Below are 11,811 nucleotides of genomic sequence, written 5' to 3'. Positions count from 1 at the left end.
TTTGCTTTTCCAGCTCTGAGCCAACTGCAGGAGCTGGGCTCTGGAGTTTCGTCGGGGTGGCGTACTTAGTTAGCCACGTCTGCTTCTCAAGCTCTGTTGCTGACGTTCCTCCTGTTTTCGCCGGAGTCCCTGATGTTGTGGCCTGGTTTGAGAGTGCCCAGTTGCCACAATCTGGCACATACGTGCACGCGTATCCTTGAGGGATCTCTTTAGGCGCCTCAGCCAAGAACTGGTAGTCACTAGGGTCACCACCGATCTTGTAGACGACGAATGCCGGTGTAGCCGGCACTTCAGCTGGTGCTGCCAACGCATATGGCAGCGGTGGACGGGACTGGAGTGGCAACTCTCCTTGATGCGTCCCGAGAGCTGGTCCTGACGGCGAGTACTGGTGGCTCATGATCTCCTGGATCACGCGCAGAGCGAGACGCTCCAACACGTTGACCAAGTTTTCAGAGTGGCGGTGTAGCGAGTGAGCCACCAAGTAGTTGATCTCCTGCCGCAGGCCCCTGGTGTGTTCCTCCGACGAGGCAGAGAGGTCTATCCCATCGAGTGCACCTTGCGGTGAGAATCCCTTCCATCTGATGCCATGGGAACGGGTTCTCTGAAAAGAGCCGATGAGGTCGGCTTCGAGGGTGACCTTGATCTCGTCGTATCTCTTCTTGAGCTCGTCAGGCAGCTCCTCGTAGGTGACTGGCGTGCCGTCCGCCATCTCAGATGTAGATGGCGATGTGGTTGATGTAGACGATGGTCCCACCGGGCGTGCCAGAATGTGTTGACTGCCAAAACCCACCGGCGGGCAGCGACTGTCAACACGGTAGAGCCGGGAAGAGCCTAGAGCTGCGGCTGGCTGAGACCCCTCCGAGCGACGGCCCGCAATGCTCTTCTGGTCACACGTCCGATGCGAAGTGCAAGGGCGTGCCACCTGACCTATACCTGGTCAGGAAGGTGATGGGGATGCCTCGCTTAGTTTCCTGCATGGCATACACGTAAACATTAAATACGAGCCTCGATCGGCTCTCAGGTTATCCTGTGAATCGGCTCAAAGAGCCGATCCACCCATGATTCGTACGGGGTGCACGAATATATGGTGATCCTGCTTGATCAAGATAAAGCTAATTAGATCTACGACGATTTAGGGTTTTCACCGCATAATCGGATCATCCTACTCCAGGTTGGGCCTCGCGGCCACGCACGGTGATCGTAAGCCGATCCTAAACAAGGCCTAAAAACCAACATGAAGTTGATCCTCGGAACATCCTATTTAGGGCTTGCGAACGCCACCCTACGTGCCGCTGGATCCTCCCCCCCTTTGTAAGGCCTAACTATTGCAGATATTAAACTAATCCTTGCAGAACAAGGAGCAATCGTAACGGATCAGATCTACTAAATAAAGATCAAGCGGGGTGCCGCCCCCACACCTGAGATAGGTGTGAGGGCGGCTAGACATGCAAGGGTTGCACTACGTAAGCATGTTATACGAAGAACTATGCTAACCCTAACACATCTATGATAACTACGTTGCTCGCCATCAAAGACGCTTCAGTACGAGCAACGCATGAACAACGTGGGGCTTGTGCTGCCTAGATCGCAAGATGCGATCTAGGCAGCATGTCGCTTACCTGATAGAAACCCTCGAGATGAAGGAGTTGGCGATGCGCCGAGATTGGTTTGTTTTGGGTTGAACGTGAGTTGTTGTTTATTCCATAAACCCTAGATACATATTTATAGTCCAGGGGACTTTCTAACGTGGGAATATCCCACCGTGTGCGATACAAACTCTAAATCTTGATCTAAGATATAATCTACTATAATTAAAGATACATGGGCAAACTAGCCCAAATTCTCCGTGCAAGGCCGCTTCAGAGATCTTCCACGTGTAGTCTTCCAAGCCCATCTCTCTTACGGCCCACCTCTGGATTTGTCCAAAATCTGGTGATAACACCCGCGCGGCGTCGTGGTGGGAAAATGTCCCGCGCGGTGTCGTGGCGGGAACCTATCCCGCGCGGCATCGTGGCGGGAACCTATCCCGCGCGAAACACAAAAAAAAGGCGGGAAGAACCAAAGGGGCAGCCGAAATTTGGGTCTTTTGCACCGGTTCGTGGCTGGAACCGGTGCAAAAGGGTCTTTTGCACCGGTTTCGGCCACGAACCAGTGTAAAAGACCTCATCTATTTAAACTGCCGCCCCCTCCTCCTTCTTCCCCAATTCGCGCGAGGAAAAAGAGGATGCCGGCAGGCTGCCCGATTTCCGCATGCCGCCGCCGTCCTCCTCCTCCCGCGCCCTCCGGCCGCGCCGCCCGCCCTCGCCGCCTGCCCGTGCCGCCACCTCCTCCTCCGCCCGTGCCGCCGCCTCCCGGCTCCCTCTCGCCCGCGCCGCCTGCCTCCTTCTCACGTCCGCGCGCCACCGGCCGCCGCCCAACCCCTTCTCCGCCCGCGCCGCCGGCCACCTCGCCTCCTCCCGCGCCGCCGCCGCCGGTGCCCGGCCCCCTCCACCGCCCGCGCCGCCAGCCAACCTGCCCGGCCGGCAGAGAGGTGAGGCGCCACCCCCCCCCCCCGGCCGCGTTTTTTTGTTTTAATTAGTTTATATTTAGGTTTATTTTAGTTAGGTTTTGTGCAGCTAATTAGAAAATTAGTTATATTTTAATTAGAAAATTAGTTAGATTTTAATTAGATAATTAGTTAGATTTTAATTAGGAAATTTTAGTTAGAAAATTTAGTTAGGTTTTATGTAGTTAGGTTTATTTAGATGGAAAATTTAGTTAGGAAAATTTAGTTAGAAAATTTAGTTAGGTTTATTTAGTTAGAAAAAAGTAGTAAGTACTTTATTAGTATGTGTTAGAAAAAAGTAGTAAGTACTTTATTAGTATGTGTTAGAAAAAATTTAGTTACTTTTATTCATATTCATAAGTACTTTATTAGTATGTGTTAGAAAAAAGTAGTAATATTTGTTACTAATATATTTTTATAAGTACTTTATTCAAACTTCAATATTATATTTGTTAGTTTGCATACGATGCCGCGCCCACCGCGTCCTGGAGTTAGGACAATTTTAGAGCAGATGCAGCTGATGGGGGAGGTTCGGGACTGGGCTCCGCCGGGGTGGCACTGGTGTAACATCCCAATTTGTCCAATAAAGAAAAGAAGGAGTTTCCAATATTCAAAAAGTGAGAACCAACAAAAACTTTTGTTAACACATGTGCTATGCATAATACCCATGTTTAATTCTGGTGCTATTGCCATGATGATTGTGTGTGTGCCTAGCAATAATGCTAAAACCCTAACATAAGATCCAATGATCAACAAGAGAGAAGGGAAAAAGAAATAAGACAAATCCAATTCAACACATACATGTGCTTATGGCCATTTTGCAAAACTTTGATCTAGGCCAACTTGGCTTGTGCCATTGTTTGTAGAATGTTACTAAACACTTAATAACACTTTTTGAATCAAAGAAACTCAAATCAAATCAAATTTGAAATCAAATCATGCTCACGTAAGATAATGGTCAAATCTGCCATTTAAAACATGACACCTACTTTGAGCCTCTGTTTTAGGAGATTCTTAAACTAAACCCTCTCAACTCTTTGCACCTCATCCAAGACCTCATCAAGGTGAGCAACTTTGGTAAAGCACACCCCTGCAAATTCTTTCCCAATTTCAAATTATCATCAAGCCAAGTGGCAACATTGAAACAAAAACAAGATCATACACATTTTGAAATTTCACAAACCAACCCAACTTTGCACACCACCACCACCATTGTGTGCCAAATATTATATGAATCAACTCCACCAAATTTCATTTCAAATTTTGAAAGTTTCTCTCTTGCGGCCATTGTGTCAAACACTTGGTGGGCAGAATTCACACAAGACACAAATCACTATTTCAAATAGTGTTCTGGCCAAATTTTGATCTCCATCTGATCCTGCATTGTCCCCCTTGTCCCCTCCAACACAATGCTCCTACTGCCCAACCCTAGACATGGCCAAACATGGCAATGCCATGCCCATGCCGGCCATGTCATGCATGCACCATGCCATCCCTAGCTCCCCTCTCTTCTAGCCTTGCCCACCATGTCCCTCCGCTTCTCCTAGCTCTACTGGACATGCCTATGCTCGACTTGGTCGGAGAGGAGCACCGCAGCGATGGGAACGCGCCGTGCCCACGACGCCCAGTAATGCCAGGGTTGGCATGGACGCCGCCCACGGGCACGCCAGGACACGCGCCCGCCCCGTCGACTCCCTCCTCGCCTGGACCCCCGCGTCTGCCCTCAGCCTCGCCACAGCACCGCGGACACGCCACACAACTCCTTGTCCCCGACCGTAGCCCGCCGTCACCGGAGAAGAAACCGCAACCCGCCACGGCCGCGCAGTACATCGCATGCTCCCGACCGTGTTAGGCACCGCCCAGCCGCGCCATAGCCACCAGGAGAACCGCCAGGACGTGCTGAATAGCACCGCGCCCTTGCCTACCCCTCTCAGCCGCTGTAGCCGCGTCGCCATGGTCGACCCCTCCGCAGCACACGGCCTCGCTCCGCCGCTATAAAAAGCAGACCCTCCCCGCTCAATTCTTCCACACCACCTCACTCCCCTCTTCTCCCTCGTTCTCCTCGACCTCCCTCTGCTCCACATTAGCCACCAGCGCCGCCCAATTGCTTCATCGGAGCCGTAGCACCGCCGCAGATGTCGCCGTCGATTGGAGCCGCCCCAGGAGATGCCGCCGGTGCCAGTAGCTTCGCCGCCATCGACAACGACCTTGCGCACCTCGCCGACTGTCGCCGGAGCTCCGGTGAGCTCTCCGACCCCCCCACCTGCGCCGCCAGTGAGCCACCCTCTCACCGTCGACGACGATGGTCGTGATCCGTTGGATCGTCGCCTAATCGTGTGTCCCAGATTAGGCATACCGTTTCGCGTTTTAAGTGAGACTGACAGGTGGATCCCACCATGTCAGGCAGCCCACGCGTGCGAGACGCGTGGTGGGCTGGCTTTCTCGTGTTTAAACCCTTTCGGCCCATTTAGGTTTCCCGCGCTGGCCCAGTGATTCAAATTTGAATATTCCAATTTAGTACAATTTGCTCACACATGCTTTGTTCAAATTTGAATAGAATCAAATCGGCTAAACCAAATTTGATGAATTTCATATATTTGGAAAGCTTATGAAATTCCCTAAATAACTACACTAGTCTCAATACTAGATTCTTTGTAGAATTAATGTGACAAAAATAACAAGGCAGGGCCTTTTCAAACTTCAAACTTTTATTAAAAATCAACCAAAAATGCTTTTGAGTTGATTCCAACTCTCAAATTTCACATTTCATATTGTCTATCTGAATATGTAAAAATATGACATAGTTACTTTGTATGATCATGGGCTAGAATAAGTAATGTCTCTATGGCTATTTCTAGTCCATTTAAATTTTCCAAAACTATTTATTAAATCTTATGAGAAGTTTTCCCTCATTTAAATCTTGTCTCAAGTAACTCCACATGAGGTAGTGACCATGGTATACATAACCTCATATTGAATTATTTGGTGATATTAAATTATGATTAGGGTAGTGTTAAATTGCATGAGGTACTTTACCTCACTTAAATCTTTTTCCCAAATGATAATGATGAATTGTTGATCTTGGTCAACATGGATTCATTCATTATTTATTTGAGGAGATTAAATCTTAACAAGATTCAATGAGAGGAAATTATTTCTCCAAGAACTAAAGAGAAGCCCTAATCAATAATTGTAATGAGAGGAAATTATTTTCTTAAAAGAAGAAACAAATCCAACCAACATGTTACTTATATTGTGATGCTAGAATAGCTTGTGTAAACCAATTGTGTGCTTAGTCTAGCTCTTAAACCTTGTTTGGTGATTGTTACCTCGTATCCGTTTTTAGACGCTAGTACCGAGGAGTACCAGGAGGAGGAGGTCTACTTCCAGGAAGAAGAAGACCACTTTGATCAGTACACCAACCAAGGCAAGCTAATATTCTTGCAAGTGCAGAGCTCTAATAGAGCAAGGCACCCCCTATTTTCTACTTTATGCTTAATGATCCAATCCCAAGATTTTACCCTTACAAGCTTTTACTTTGTTTCTCAAAGCCTACTTTTATAGTTAACTTTGGTCTAAGTATAGAGTAGTACAAGAGTATCAAACTTAGCCTAGATAGCTAAAACTTAGTTAGCACCTCTCATGACTAGTGGCTAGTGCTAAAACCAAAATTGACTACCCTAGGTGGAGCTTGTGTTTTCAACTGAATTGAAAACCTTGGAATGATGAGTCATTCTATTGAAAAGTTTTGAAGGTGAATATGACCACTGAATGACAAGGTGATTTTGACAAAAAAAAAACTGATGGTTGGGTTTGGATGCGATACCTTTCCAATTATAGAGTACCCCCACAATACCTGATTATGGGTAGGGCTTAACTGGAAGTTTATGCATCTTAGTATGGGTTCCCTCTAAACAAGCATCATAGGGGTTATGCTGAGGCTGCCTCCGTTGAAAGTGAAATGATGTGAAATGAGGTGAATGTCCGGCCCAAGCCCTGTGCAATTCCCAGGCTGACGGTTTGTCTTCACTGGGAGGCCAAGCTCATGGGGAGAGGTGCCTATACTAGGGTATGTAAGTGAAAGGTTATGGTTGATGATCCGCGTACTGAGTTACGAGTATTCAGGGTTATCCCTGATGGATGTAATCAAATGTTGTGGCACAAATGTGCAACCTCTGCAGAGTGTAAACCTATTCGAATAGCCGTGTCCACAGTTACGGATGATTGGAAAAGCCATACTGTTCCGTTGTCAGATGTTTTCTCAGAAAGAAATGATGATTTGAAAGGTGACTTGATTTGAATCACAACTGAGTTGTGGGAATGACACTAATGTTCCCACCTGAGTTAGTTAGCATATGAAGAGTCTTTTATTAAATGCTTGTGAACTAAAATTGGCTTTATGCAAATAAACCTAGAGCTTAGCACCCCATTACTAAAAAAATTAGTACTTACCATAGCATTAGTTTGCGAGTACTTTAAAGTACTCACGGCTGTGTCCCTGGCTATTCAAATGGCCAGACTATGAAGAGGAGCAGCAGTACCAAGACGACGGCCAGCAGGACGTCTACGACAACTAGGAGTATCTTCTGACATCAAGCGTTGGCCTGTGGATTAGATAGTCCACTACAACTACGCTTCCGCTATGTAATATGTTCGTTGATCATTAGATCAACTATTTGTAATATTGGATCATGTGATCTATATTTGTAAGACGACTATGGTTTGTAATGAATGATGACGTATGATATCAACTGTTATGTCTCGCAACAACAATCTTCCTGGGATTGCGATGTATGGCATAATAGGCATCTGGACTTAAAAATCCGGGTGTTGACAACTGGGACGTGTTATCTTCCGGGGCGCGCACATTGGTGCGGAATCCGGGTCCCGTCGTCGACCCGGATATTCTCTGGTGGAGGTCGCGTGGGCCACAGTCGTTTCAGAGGGAGCCGGCGCCGCCGGAGGTGGCAGCTCAGCGTATTAGAGAGGAGGACGAGCACGTTCGCCGTTACCTGTATGCGTTAGAGACCAGGTATATGGGCAGATGGTCTGTTTTGCAGGGATCTTACATTAGCTATGATCCTGTTATTGTACCGTGGCTTTGGGTGTTTAGCCGGCGCGGCTCAGGACCCGGTCGGCGCCGTTGATAGGTTCTAGTGTGATGTATTAGGGACCGATCGAGCTATATGTGTAACTCAGATCTTTGATTATGTATTGAGCATTATCCTTAATTAGTACCTATATATATGTGTAACTCTAATATTTGATCATGTATTGAGCATTATTCTTAATTACTGCTTCGTTGTGTTTATAGCATTAGAATAACTTGTAAGTCTTTGCAGAAACTATGGAACGAGACCTAGAAAAAGAATACCTCGTCGAGGAGATTATCCGTGATGATGACGATATCACCTCTCTTTACCTAAACCAATCCGGCGAGGGAGACGAGCGAACCCGTGGAGATGGCTCCGGTGAGGGAGATGAGCAAGACCACCGTGGAGATCGCTCCAGTGAGGGAGAAGGTGACGACTCCGAGGGAGAAGCTCACGGCGCCGAGGTGTATATATATTAATTAACCAAGCCTCCAGATTTGTGCATATACATATATTAACGTTGTTTCTTCTTTTAGACCTCCCGACCAACAAACTCTACTAGCAGAACTAAACGAGGCGCGGCCAGAAAGATGGAAGACAATGAAAGGTGCACCATCACGGAAATCGCTGTAGATGGCGAACCGATTTCTCCCAAGGCTCACGCAAAAAAGTTTGTAAGTCAATGCGGAGTTATTGTTAGGGACACCATCCCGATCACCACCCAAGAATGGAAGAAACCTGCAAAGGGGGACGAAGGAGTTATTTATGTCGACACGAGATCCAAAAATCTGATGTTTAGGAAGCTCCTGGTAAATTTCATCTTACCGGAGCCAGCTGACTCCGATAGTGAGAATGACAGGCTAGACCCTAAAGATCCCGAGCTGAATAGAGTACAGCGAAGAGTCAAGAAGTGGGCTCTTAAGAAGATGGCAGTACAGTTCAACGACTACAAGAAGAAATTGGACAACTTCTTTGTCAAGAAAAATAAGACTCCGGATTTCAATGGCCCCTATGAGAAGATAAAAGACCACTGGGAGGCATTTGTGAAGTACAAGACATCGGAGAGGGCAAAGAAAAGGTCAGCCACCAACACTCAAAATGCTGCTAATAAGATGTACTTCCATACCATGGGGCGAGGAGGCTACAAGGCTGGCAGGCCTAAGTGGGAGAAATGGGAGAACGACCTAATTGAAAAGGGGATCTAGCCAGAGGTACTGAAATGGAACCAGCGGTCAAGGGATTGGTTTTACGCGCATGGGGGCACGTTGGACGCACAAGGGCACTGTATATATACACCAAGACATCAGGAAAACCCACTTCCCATCGAAGCCTTTAGAAATGTTGCAAAGGAAGTTGAAGATGGGAAGTTCCATCCCGAAAGAGAGAAGGACCAGCTCACACGCGCCCTTGGGAATCCTGAACACCCAGGACGAACACGAACCATACCAGGTGGCAAGCCGTGGTGTATTGGGTTTCCTGCAGAAACGAAGAAATATCCCGATAGAAGCCGTCAGAGGAAAAAGGATGTGGTTCAAGAACGCGTTGCTAAGCTAGAGGAGCAAGTGAGGATGATAATATCAGGCTCAGTCACCCAACCTCAAGCTAATCCGCAGATAGAAGAAGCTGCATTCGATGCTACCGGCCATGAATCTCAGCGGAAAAGCAGTGTGGCTTCCACGGAGCTGCCGGGTGATGATGCAGATGTGGATCCGCAGATGGCTCCTCGCTCCCCTGTGGATCCGCAGATGGCTCCTCGCTACCCTGTGGATTATATCACAGAGTCAACACCTTGTGAGCTACATTTCAAAACGATGGGCTACTTAACGCTCAAGGCGGCGATCGGCTATGTCTTACCGCCAGTACCTGATCAAAGATACCACTTCAAACCGGTTCCACATGGCTACGCTGTTACCGGGGTGGATCAAGTTATGGATGGGTATGGGCCGCTGAGGCTTGACCACCCTGCCGGTGGCGGGGATTTGCTAGAGCTGGGAGAAGCCAAGACCACTACAGTTCTATGGCGAAAGGAATTCATTGTGATTCCGGGTTGGACGGCGCCAACAAGGTCTCCACCGAGCCAGCATTCTCCACCGATGCAGCCGTCTCCAGTGCGTGAGCCTTCTCCGCCGCCGCAGCCCACCACTCAGTCTAAGAGCAAAAAGCGGAGCGTTCCGGCAATGAGTCGTAACCGATCACCGACACGCCGACTAGAGCCCCTCCCAAGACTACCTAAGGTTCCTCCCAAGCGACCTTATGACTGTATGATACGTCTCAAACGTATCTATAATTTCTTATGTTCCATGCTAGTTTTATGACAATACTCACATGTTTTATATACACTTTATATCATTTTTATGCATTTTCCGGCACTAACCTATTAACAAGATGCCGAAGCGCCAGTTCCTGTTTTCTGCTGTTTTTGGTTTCAGAAATCCTACACAGGAAATATTCTCGGAATTGGCCGAAACAAAAGCCCGCGGTCTTATTTTCCACGGAGCCTTCCAGAAGACCGAAGGAGAGACGGAGAGGGGCCACAAGGTGGCGACCCCACCTGGAAGCGCGGCCAAGAGGGGGGGGCGCGCCGCCCTATGGGGTGGGCCCCTCGGGCGCCCCCCGACTCTGCCCCTTCGCCTACTTAAACACTCCGTCGCGAAAACCCTAGTACCGAGAGCCACGATACGAGAAAAGTTACGGAGACGCCGTCGCCGCCAATCCCATCTCGGGGGATTCAGGAGATCACCTCCGGCACCCTACCGGAGAGGGGAATCATCACCGGAGGACTCTACATCACCATGCCCGCCTCCGGACTGATGCGTGAGTAGTTCATCCTTGGACTATGGGTCCATAGCAGTAGCTAGATGGTTGTCTTCTCCTCTTGTGCTATCATGTTTAGATCTTGTGAGCTGCCTATCATGATCAAGATCATCTATTTTTAATGCTACAAGTTGTGTTTGGTGGGATCCGATGAATATGGAATACTATGTCAAGTTGATTATTGATCTATCATATATGTGTTGTTTATGATCTTGCATGCTCTCCGTTGCTAGTAGAGGCTCTGGCCAAGTTGATACTTGTAACTCCAAGAGGGGGTATTTATGCTCAATAGTGGGTTCATGCCTCCATTGAATCTGGGACAGTGACAGAAAGTTCTAAGGTTATGGATGTGCTGTTGCCACTAGGGATAAAACATCAATGCTTTGTCTAAGGATATTTGTATTGTTTACATTACGCACAGTACTTAATGCAATTGTCTGTTGTTTGCGACTTAATACTGGAAAGGGTGCGGATGCTAAACCGAAGGTGGACTTTTTAGGCATAGATGCATGCTGGATAGCGGTCTATGTTCTTTGTCGTAATGCCCTAAGTAAATCTCATATTAGTCATCATGATATGTATGTGCATTGTTATGCCCTCTCTATTTGTCAATTGCCCAACTGTAATTTGTTTACCCAACATGCTATTTATCTTATTGGAGAGACACCACTAGTGAACTGTGGACCCCGGTCCATTCTTTTACATCTGAAATACAACCTACTGCAATCATTGTTCTCTGCTGTTCTTTGCAAACAAACATCATTCTCCACACCATACGTTTAATCCTTTGTTTTCAGCAAGCCGGTGAGATTGACAACCTCACTGTTAAGTTGGGGCAAAGTATCTTGATTGTGTTGTGCAGGTTCCACGTTGGCGCCGGAATCCCTGGTGTTGCGCCGCACTACACTCCTTCACCAACAACCTTCACGTGGCCTTCATCTCCTACTGGTTCGATAAACCTTGGTTTCTTACTGAGGGAAAACTTGCTGCTGTACGCATCACACCTTCCTCTTGGGGTTCCCAACGGACGAGTGCTTTACCGTCACAAGGAAGCTACTTTCTGGCGCCGTTGCAATCCCTGTAGCACGCCAGCAGCTCTTTTTCTGGCGCCGTTGCCGGGGAGATCAAGACACACTGCAAGGGGAGTCTCTCACATCCAATCTCTTTACTTTGTTTATTGTCTTGCTTTACTTTATTTTTTCTGTTTTATTTGCTTTCTTTATATCAAAAACACAAAAAATTAGTTACTTGCATTTACTTTATTTAATTCAGTTTGCTTTACTTATTTTTATTGCTGTTAAAATGAATACTCCTGAGAACACTAAGTTGTGTGATTTCACTAGCACCAATAATAATGAT

Source organism: Lolium perenne, chromosome 3 (assembly GCF_019359855.2).
Source record: "Lolium perenne isolate Kyuss_39 chromosome 3, Kyuss_2.0, whole genome shotgun sequence".
NCBI classification, from domain to species: domain Eukaryota; kingdom Viridiplantae; phylum Streptophyta; class Magnoliopsida; order Poales; family Poaceae; genus Lolium; species Lolium perenne.
The sequence above is the reverse complement of the archived record's forward strand: the minus strand, read 5'-3'. Positions refer to the sequence as shown.